The sequence below is a fragment of the Crocuta crocuta genome, unplaced genomic scaffold, assembly GCF_008692635.1.
Source record: "Crocuta crocuta isolate KB4526 unplaced genomic scaffold, BGI_CrCroc_1.0 scaffold364, whole genome shotgun sequence".
NCBI lineage: Eukaryota > Metazoa > Chordata > Mammalia > Carnivora > Hyaenidae > Crocuta > Crocuta crocuta.
Genome location: NW_027532603.1, coordinates 871153 through 882372, shown reverse-complemented (window position 1 = coordinate 882372; position 11220 = coordinate 871153).

Sequence of the window (11220 nt, the reverse complement as noted above, 5' to 3'; positions counted from 1 at the left end):
TCCAGCTGGGTGTCCACAGTGGAGGATCCTATCAGACATTGCCTGCTCTCCTCTTCCCAGTGTCCTCGGGTCCCAGCAGCACACACAGTGGACAGGTTAGAGGGCTACTGGCAGCTTTATCTTCAGTGGTCTGATTTGCCGAGCGGTGGTCTGATTTGCTGAATGGTGAGGACTGCCCCACATGATAGCCAATGGGGCCATTCCTTGAGAAAGTTGGGGAGGACTCGGAAGAGGAGGGGGCCACCCCCTCTGTGGAGAAGCCACAAGCGCCATGTGCCCCAAATGAACCCCAGAGACTGGAGAAACCAAATTGATGCCATCTATTATTAGATGAAAGTCAGACACAGCAAAAATGAGCAGCGAGGGAACCCAGATGCTAACAACGTCTCCTCCTTCTGATGTTCCATCAGGGCCCCCATTTTGTATAAGCACCGTATGTCTATAAAACAGGGATTCTGGAAGCAGAGAAGAGCTGACAGAGGTGTCAATAAGCCAATTTGTGGCTTGTTAGAGTGTTACACTTGTTTATCGGCATTTAACGAGACAAGACATTGATGTTAACACAGTGGGAGGCAAGTTGCCTGGACCAATCATATCCCTTGCTGAAAATTAATTTAAACCCTTTTTTCTTTATGCCAGAAATGGTGGAGGTAATTCATTACCAAAGTGTTGAAATGCCACTGAAAATGAGCTAGGGTAATAGGGAAGAGTCATCAGCAGCTGAACAAAATCCCAATTTAGCTCTCTTTTGGTAACCCCTTGTAAATGAGACATTGTGAAATAATATGCTTTATGGCAGGGAAGAAAACAACAGGGTTTATTTAACTTGGGGGATGGGGATGGCTGCAGGGCTGCGAAGGACAAGATGCACGCACGGATTTTTGGAAAACCACACAAGCTGCTGTCTCCACAGCTGAGTTCACAGCCATGCTGTACTGATGGAAACTGAATAGCCTGTATTTTGGACCCGTTGGCTTGAGGAATCCAGGGTCTTGGGAAGCCACGCTCTTTTATCAAGATTCTGCGAAATCACTATTGGGGTTGTTTACAGCGTCTCAGCTCCATACATCGGCCTCCAGATGAGGTTGGGCACGGCACCGTTCATCTCTGTAGGTTCATGTGTCCCATTTAATAGTCACATGGGTGCATGACCTGAAAATGTAGTGATTTCTGTTTTCTATTCCTTGCAAATTTTGTCGTTCCATTCTTTACGTACCCACATTCCACCCAGCGGAAGACAAAGAGGCAGTCATGAAGCCAAGTTACTCTGGGCTGGCTGGGTCTCCTTCAGAGAGCCCCCATCTTCTCCTTCCCTCCCTCCCCCAGGCTGCTTTTCTTCCAGGCAGAAGACTTTGAACCCAGCTTGGGCAGATTAGGGGTGAGGAGAGGGACACTTCTGCAAGAACTTCAAGGGACAGAGCATGATTTGGACATCTGGCTGGGTTATGCAGGCTTGTGTCATTAGCCCAGACTTATCACCCCTCTCTATTCATGCCCTTTGCTTTGTGACTTTGCAGTTTTCCCTCCCATAGAGAAGTACAGTATATTTCCCCCACTCCTTAACGTTGCCTTTGGCCATGTAATGATGTGACAGCTCTGAGCCCAGGTTTTAAGAGACATGAGGTGCTACTGCTGGGTCATAGGAGAGTTCTATTGTTAATTTTTTGAGGAACCTCCATACTGTTTTCCAGAGGGGTTGCACCAGTAGTAGTACTGCTAGGAATTTACCCATGGGACACAGGAGTGCTGATGCATCGGGGCACATGTACCCCAATGTTCATAGCAGCGCTCTCAACAATAGCTAAAACATGGAAAGAGCCTAAGTGTCCATCAACTGACGAATGGATCAAGAAGATGTGGTATATTTATACAATGGAATACTACATGGCAATGAGAAAGAATGAAATCTGGCCATGTGTAGCAACATGGATGGACCTTGAGGGTGTTATGCTGAGCGAAATAAGTCAGGCAGAGAGGGACAAATACCATATGTTTGCACATATAAGTGGATTAGGAGGAAGTTAACAGAGGATGGTGCAGGAGAAGAAGGGGAAAAATAGTTGGGGAGAGGGAGGCAAACCATGAGAGACTCTTGAATGCTGAGAACAAGCTGAGGGCTGATGGGAGTGGGGGACAGGGGAAGGGGGGTGATGGGCATAAGGGAGGGCACTTGTTGGGATGAGCACTGGGTGTTATATGGAAACCAATTTGACAATAAACTATTTAAGAAAAAAATAAATAAAAATAAAATTAAAAAAAGACAGAGACATGGGGTGTTTCTGCTCACCATCAGGTGCCTCTAACATCTCCACCCCAAGTGGTTCAGCTAATTGCAAGTGACCCATGGACCAATGAGCTGAATAAGTGCTTAGTATTGTATACTGCTGAATACAAAATTGAGTGCACTGTTACGTAGCAATAGCAAGCCATAATAGCCCATTAAAATCAAGAAAGAGATCCTTATGTACAAGTAGACTTTGGAGGGAAAGACTGACTTCTACTTGAGGAATTATCGAAAATTAAGAGTCAGGCTATGTTTCCCAAGCGGATGAATGCCCTTCTCAGAGTGGAGGGCCACTGCACTGTCCCCAAAGCCTGCCTCTCTCTGCCTCTCTCGCCAGCTGGGCCACTGGTTAAAAGCCTCAGTTTCATACAGAGAAGCCCTGGAGGGACATTTCCCATCTCCCTCCTCATCCTCCCATCATCTTTAAAAAAAGAAAGAAAACAAAAACTAAACCAACAACTCTCCATCTGTTAGGGACTCTTTGCAAACAATGGTTTCTGGACCTGCATTAGATTCCTTATTCTATTCATGATCAGGGCAGGTTTCCATATTACTTCCAGGAGCCAAGGGCCAGAGAGAGGGAGATTCCTTGTGGAGGGCGGTGCCCTGATGGAGGGCAGGCCCAGACAGACTGTGTCCATCCAGCCCACTGTCAGAGCTGGGAGCCCAGACCAGCACCCCCACTGGCCCTGGAGGGGTGATATGTTTCTCAAAGCTTTTTATAATGTGAGTACAGGTCCCAGCAGCTTAGATGTGAGCTGTTTGGGATTAAATACCTGGATTATTCATTCTTCTGTTCATGAAAGGCCAGAGATCTTACGTTTTGACTAAGCATGGTTGGCATATAGAAAAGAGCCTCATTTTTCCTGTTGTTTATATAAATGGACTCACCCTGCCCAGGCTCCTGCTGCAAATGTGTGATTAAAGGATTATAAAGGTGATGGAAATAGTAATCGCGTCTGTTTTCAGACAGAGCCTTCCCTCAAGGGCCCCAAATGACTGTGTTCTTACTCATATCTGCGAGGAAAGGGAACGTAAGGGTACTTTCATAGATGGACCAGTAGGTGCCCACGCCCCTCACAAAGGGTCAGATAGCAAGTTGCCCCAGGCTACCCAGCTCATCAGTTTCCAACTTTCACTGTGGCTGAGGGAGGGGAGGTTGCTGTCAAAACAGAGTTTAGAGCCTGCAGACAGACACGTCACCAGATCACTTAGACTGGGCTTGGGATTTGGACTCCTAGAGAGGACGGACCCAGCAGAGCGAGGCAGGGCCTGGGCTCAGAGGAGTTAGGGGTGGGACAGGTTATCAAGGGAGTGGAGGCTGGCACTCGAACCATGCTGAAGTGCCCTACAGCTGAGATAAACAGCCAGATCAATTGGTACTGAGTCACCCAAACTACGTGTTAGACTCATTCTAGGGAAACAAACATCTGGTCCCAGCAATCAGGGAAGAGCTAATGTGCTCCAGGGAGGTGGGTGAGGGAGGTGGGGCGGCACCCAAAGGGCATTTAATTCCAGGTTTCTGGGGGGGTTGTGAGGACTTTGAATTGTTCCCAGCTGGAATTTTGCCCCCATATGGACTCTCAGAATAGAACAAGTTGGGCACCAGGACAGAAGACGGGGTTCTAGCCCAGGCTGCGCCCCTGGTCTGCAGTGGGACTTGAGCTGAGTAGCCTGTCTTGGCCCAGCCTCAGTTTCCCCACCCTCAGAAGAGACTCATACTTCCCTATCTTCCTCCCTCCCATCATTGTTATGAAGAGCACATGACATCGCATATGAAATCACCTTGGAAAAATCTAAGACCAGGGTGTTGTCAGTATTACTATTGCCCTGGCATTACAAGCGTCTTCTCTTCCAGTGGAATTTCCCAAGGCAGACTTGCCAGTGTGAGGACTATCCAGTCCTTTTGCCCCTTTCCCTAATTCTCTAGTCGTGGACACTTCCTTGTCCATCACCTCCCAGCAGGGGCTGCAGTGATCTTGATAATTTCTGAGATAGGACCATAGCATGTGCGAAATGGTGGGGAGCCACGGGTCATCTGATGACCGTTTTAGTTTAGCGATGTGGGCACCAATGCACACATTGGGGGGTGTGACGTGCTCCAGGTCACATGGGTAGTTGACGCTGAGCCAGAAAGCACCATGTGGCACACAGTGGGAATTCAGTATATGGTAGTCCTTATTATTATCCTCAATATACCGTGTTTTCACAAAGCAATCCATTTTGCTACCTATCAGTGACTTTGATAAGAGGTTTGGGATGGGAAATAATGAAGGTTGAAGAAGAAGGAACTCATAGCCAAAGTTACAGAGGACATTTTTAGATTATCTAGTGTCACCTTAAGTGCCTCCTCTTCCAGGAAGCCATTTGATCAAAGGCCCTTCCCTGTTCTCATTGTGTCTTCTTGTATCTCGTCCTTATCTCAGAGGCTACAACAAAAGTACTTCCTCACTTGTTTCTTTCCTTCTAGGCGAGGTTCCCTGAGGATAAGTTCTCCTACTTTCTCAAAGTTGAATCCAAAGTATTTCATGTTTAATATGTGAAGCTGAAGATTTTACTATAGTTTAGGAGTTGGTGATGTTTCATGGACCCTGATTTCTTTGGGTGCATGGCCCTAGAAGGTCTAGGACTGAGGAAAAAAAAGACAAAAAACTCAGTTTTCATCCAGTTACATTATTTACAATCTACATGATTTTAGTCAAGTCATTTATTCTCTTTAAGCCCCAGTTTTGTCATCTCTAAAAAAAATGGGTTATTTGTGAAAGGCAATTTGTTGATAACTATCAAATTACAAATGGATAAAGCCTTTGACCAAACAATTTCAGTTTTAGAAATTTATTTTCAAATATTCTTTTTTTTAAAATTTTATTTCAATGTTTGTTTTTTGACAGAGACAGAGAGAAAGACAGAGCAGGAGTGGGGGGGGGTTGTGGGGGCAGAGAGGGAGGGAGACACAGAATCTGAAGCAGGCTCCAGGCTCTGAGCTGTCAGCACAGAGCCTGATGTGAGGCTGGAACTCACAGACCACAAGATCATGACCTGAGCCAAAGTCAGGCACTTAATGGACTGAGCATCCAGGCGCCCCTATCTTCAGATATTCTTGCATACATCCTGCCGATACACTTGCAGGTTATTCACTACCGCATTATTCATAAAAGTTAAAGATTAGAAAGACTTAAATGGGCTTGTTAAGTAAGCTAATTTATATAACAGAACACCATGTAGCCACAAAAAGAATGATGTAGGTCTGTACATACTGATACCGAATAATCTCTAAAATATATTCTTGAGGGAAAAAAATTCAAGGTGCATAACAGTGTGTAAAGCAAGCTTCCCATTTGTGCAAAGGACGGAACGACTATATATACTTTCTTGAATATATATAAAATATCCCTAGAAGATTTCTCAGGGAACCAGTGATTTTTGGTTGTATCATGGGAGGAGATGGGGATGGCTGTGGACAGAGAAGAGGGACCTTCCACTGTATAGACTTTAGGACCACTTGAATTTGGAATGATGGAAAAATAAATCTTTTAAAAAAACACTGAAAGAAAGGAAAAGGAATGAAGGTACCAACCCACTCACTCTTCTGTTGTGGGGAGCATATGTGACAATGTCAATAAAGGGAGTGTCAGCTGCAGAATGAGATATCATGGGGGCACTCTTGTGGCCTCCAGGCCACCGCCACCCCTTGCCTCTGAACTTCAAAGGGACAGCTGTTTTCCAACCAAGATCCTGGAGCAGATTCACAGCATAGCTGTCCAGATAAAAGACTTCTACCCTTCGTTACCAGAGCTCTCTGGCAGGGTGTAGAAGGGGTAAGGCTCTCTCCCAGGAGAGTCTAGGACTGGAGTCTGAGAGCCCTGTCATACCAGGGTCTGTGGTCAGCTGGCCAGCAGGACTGGCGCTCCTTCCCCTAGTGAACAAGCCACGTGGGCTTTATAGCAACACATATGCAAGTTATAGTGACGTGGAGCCCAGGGGACACAGGAAATATTGTTCCTGCAGCTGGAAGAGTTTCTTTGTCTCCTTATATACACACTAGCTTCTAAAGGTTTCATTGCTTTGGCATTACGAGGGAGATTCCACCTTAGGGAAGATAACGATGAGCTACCGGCAAGGGCCAGCTATATTAAGAGTTAACTGACTGACTAGATACGAAAACAACCACTGACTTTAAATCCCTTCCCCAGAGACATCTGGAATCACACCATTAGCCACTGATGCATTAAACATTGTCATCAATAGGCAGATCTCCTGTTTAAATTTAAATTTTCCTAGGAAGGGTAATATCTTTGGGAAAAAATGAGCTTCCAAGTACATTCCCTCATTCATTCAGTGATTATTGAATGCTTATTCATGCCAGACGCTCTACCAAGGACCTAGCCGTATAGGCACATACGACTGTCATCGACCTCAATAATAAATATCACAGCAGTAACGATGATGATGATGATGGCTAACACGTTCTGAGTGCTTCTCATATGGCAGAGACGCATCTCATCTCTTTGTGTACATCTGCCCTGGATTCTTGTAACACGTCCAAGGAAGGCAACGTGGTTATCTCCATTTGTCAGATGAGGAAACTGAGGCACAGAGTTCAAGTCACTTGTCCAGGATCCCACTGGTGACTAGTGAGCCCAGTAAACAGAAGAGGTCAGAATAAGGAAAGGGCCTGGGCAGTGTCTAGATCCTCACAGCTACAAAGAAAGCAAGCTTTACCTGACACTAGCATGCAGTCTGGGCTCCCGCCCCCCAACCGAGATGCCAAGGGGAACGAGAGAAAGAAATCTGCCTTTGGCAGCATTGCGGATGTTGAGCGAGCTGGCCAGGAAGGACAAAGGATCTGGCCACCTGAGGAGTCAGCCAGCTGGGAGGTGAGACAGGAATGGCCTGCAAAATCCTGAACCGCATTCCAAGGTCAAGCTCAGCCAAGCTGAATAGAATTCGGAACACGAGGCTTTGGGGCCTGGCTGAGTGTCCCCGGTGTCTTCCAAAGTGGCTCTGAGTTGGCCTGACTTCCAGGCGAGAGGCGCAGCCCAGTGCACTGAACTCAGGCTGGTTGAGGGGGCTCTTCTCCTGCTTTGCTCTCTCCTTGTGCACATTCTGGATGTGCTGCCAAAAGAGAGATGGTGCCTTCTGAAAGTGTCCCCTGTGACATGGAATTGAGCCCTGAATAATACCTTCCTTCACTCTGCAAGTTCCCTGCCAGTTCTCCCTGGCGGAAATGAAAGCCTGCCTCCTTCCCTCCCTCCCTCTGGGCTGGATCTTCTAGGAACTGGGAGTCTGGAAAGATGGAGGCAGGAAGAGGCTGGGGATTGGAGCTAAAACAGATTCCCCTGTCACCAAGCCACAGTCACCACTAGGTCTGCAGCCCTCATTTGGGGTCTGGGTGTGGAGTGGGGAAGACGAGCTTTACTCTCCTCTAGAAGAAAATGAAGCCTGGGTTTTTTTTTTTTTTCCCTCCCTGATTAGCATTTTTATTGCGTCCCTCCTATTTGCTCTGCCTGCTCATAATTAAATACTGCCCATGGTGTCTCGTCTATCTTGTTAATGTTCTCTTGGACACCAATGAATTGGATTTTCTTTATGGACTCGCTCCACTGATAGAAAATAAGACTCAAGTTCTGAGCCTCCCCTGGCAGGGTGGGTCAGCCCCAGGAGGGTGTCTAGTATTGAGGTCAGGAGATTCCACACAGTGTCTCAGAGTCTGTGATCTGAGATCTTGGAAGGGAAATGAAAAAAGCACCAGGTCTTCTTGTCCTCAGAGCAGCCTCCATGAGAGGTGACCCGTGGTATAAGGCAGCTGCCTCTGTTGCTCTGAGGAAGATCCAGAGGCTGGAGATGGCTCCTGGTTAGAAGGGATGGATGGACATGGGTATGAGGCTCTCAGGGAGGGAGACTGGACTTTTGGCCAGGGCTCCAAACAGGACCTGAGGCTGGATCTAATCCTACACTTCTCTCTGACTAACTCATCTTCGTCCCCTTCATGTGACCCATAGTCATGGCCCTCACACTTCTCTTGTGTCATCAAATCCCGAACCTTCTTCGGCCTGCCTTTCTCTTGCCAGCCCTGTAGCTTCCCTCCTTTCCCTCCCCATCCCTGAGTCCCAAGTAGAATCTTCTCTACTTTCAAGGAGCTACCTTACCTTCTCCACCTTTGCCTCCCCCTCTGCTCTTTCACTAAAGCCTGGCTTTCTCTCTTCTTGTCCAACTTGGACCATGACAAAGAGTGGATGAATTTGTATCTGAAGCTTCTCAAGTGAGGGCTTATCAACCTTAGACCCACCTAGATTCTGCGGTCTTTGAAAGATGGTCCCCAGACCTGCAGCATCAGTCTGCCTTGTGGAGCTTGCAGGGACTCTGGGGGTGGAACCCCACCATCTGCGCTTAGACAAGGCCTCTTGATGCACCCAGGTTTGAAAGCCGCTGCTCCAAACCAATTTCTCTCAACTTTCTCTTGGTAGCATCTTCCCTGAAGCCCACACAGCCAGTGTACCTGCCTTCTCCTACCATCCGTGGACTCCAGGTCACTCCCCACCTTCCCAAAGGATACTGGCAGCCCTGAGTCAGACCATTCTCCCGTGTCCCTGCTCTGTGCCTTCTCCCTGGACATTGTCATCTTTGTTCACAAAGTCAGCCATTACCTCTGTGCTGGTAACTCCCACGTGCCCATTTCTAATAGGCAGCTCCCTCCTAGGTGCTAGAAATATACTTCCTTCTGTCTATCCGGCATTTGACCTTGACTTTCTCAGACTCCTTACCCTCCCCATCCTAAACACGGCTGTGCTTGGGCTCCTTATTTCACGTAATTCCCTGCCCTGCCTCTGCTCTAAGCAGAGACTTCTCTAGTACTTTTATTTCCTTCACTGTCGCCCCTCCCACCTGCACACTCCCTTTACCCCCCTGCACAACCAGTCAGGCACAGGACCCACAGGTTTTGGGGCTCCCCTTCTTGGCTGGTTCTGTTGTCATTGCTAATTAACAGCCCCCTGCACATGCCACGATCTCCCACTTCTACCCTTCCTTCTCACTGCTGCCACAGTTGTTTTGCTAAAACACAGTTCTTCCCACGATGGCCTCCCGTGGCCTACAGGATGGAACCCCAGCTGGGCTTTCCATCACCAGGCGTTTCCTGCTAGAGTTCTTACCACTGTCCTTGCTTGGCTTGTACTCCTGTCACTAGTGAAAATGACAGGCTGCTCATTTTCATACCTCTCTCCGTTTGCTCATGCTCTTGTCTTTGCACAGAAGGGCTTTCTGTCTCAAGAATTCCTCTTCAGCCTCGAAAATGCAATTCAATGTGCCCTGCCTTGCATGCACTCTTCCCAGACAGCCCTTCTCTCTCTCCTCCCAGCTCCAGGCTCCCAGAGTGCACTGCTCTTGCCCTTGTATACGATGCACCCTTTGGAGCATTCATTTGTCATGCTTCCCAGGTTGAGAGCTCCTTAAAGTCTCTGCAGTGCCTCAGTCATCACTGTTGTCCCAGTGCAGAGTGCAGAGCAGGATTCCAGGGCCACAGCTGAAGCCACGTGACTCCCCTTTTTGCTGGCTTCCCCCTGCTGTTACTTAAAACACTGAGCCTTATGCACATACAATCACCCATCATCTTCCATGACCTTCTTTGTCTCACTCCCTATCATCCAAGCAAAGTGCTGATTGTCAAGGGATGGGTCCGTCACTCCCACACACACCCCCAGGCAGCTCGTTGACATTGGCCTCCACCCTTGTCGTATCTCACATGTCAAAATCTCTCGTGCATTAGCATGGTGGGGAAAATGAGGTGGTCCCATTCTGCTTTCAGCTCAGTCTTATGATGCTCCATCTAGCAGAGAAAGGAGGAAAAGGAGAATTTCTACAACCCCGATCCTGGCTGGCTAGTCTCCTGATATCCCAGATGTGGAGATGCACGGTAGGGGTCTTTCCGGTGGCCCTGGACCCTGAACTGTCCCCAGAGAGACCCCCGTGTCCAGAGACAAGCAGCAGGGCTTAGGATCCAGCTGGTTCTCAGTAGGCGTTTGTAGAATGAGTAACAAAGTGCTGAGAAACAAGATGCTCTCAGAGTGTCCCTGCTCGCCTGGTGTTGCCAGTCCCTGCCTTTACAGCCTGACTGCAGAGTCCTTCTGCAGAAAGCAGCAAGCAAGCAGAGAGGAAGATGGAGAGAGACGTGGAAGGAACATTTCTCCAAGATTCTGTCCTCTTCATCCGAGGAGGGCCTCTAGATCAGGAAAAGCACACTGGTTTCCAGGCCACCGAGCCCTCCTCCTCCTCGCCCTCAGCCCTGGGCTCGTGCCCTTCTAGGCCACGGGCAGAAAGAGGTAGACAGACTAGCGTGGAGACAACTTTAAGTGAATTCAATTACCATAGCAACCAAAACCACCAGAATGGAGATGAGGCTCCAGACAGCAGTGATCCAGGCATCTAAAAGAGGCAGCGATCCAAAGGCCATCACTGTGAGACTGGGGGCTGGGGAGGCAGGGGCCCCTCTGCTTGTCTACCTGCACTCCCCTCCCCCATTCGCCTGGGCTTTCTGGGACTCTTCAGAGCTCTAACCTGCCCAGGAGCAGATATCCATCCCTGCCTGGAGCTGGAGAGGCCTAGAAGGGCTGTTGGAGTCAGAGCAATGAGCAGGTGCTACTGGCCTTGCTCTGGCCTCTCACTTTCTACCATGTCCTTCCATGGATAACAGGGCACTGGCCTGCCTTCTGCTTATCTCTGCAGAGCAGCATTTAAAAGTAGGAGCTCTGGGGTCTACTGTTTGTTTTCAAATCCCAGCTCTGCTAATGATCTTCAGCAAGTTGTCGAACTTTTCTGTGCCTTGGTGTTTTGTTTTTTTTTTTCCATCTTATAAATGGGGGTGATAGCATCTGTTTCACAGGAGTGCTGTAAGGACTAAAAACAACACATATAAGGCCTCTCCATAGCATGGCACACCT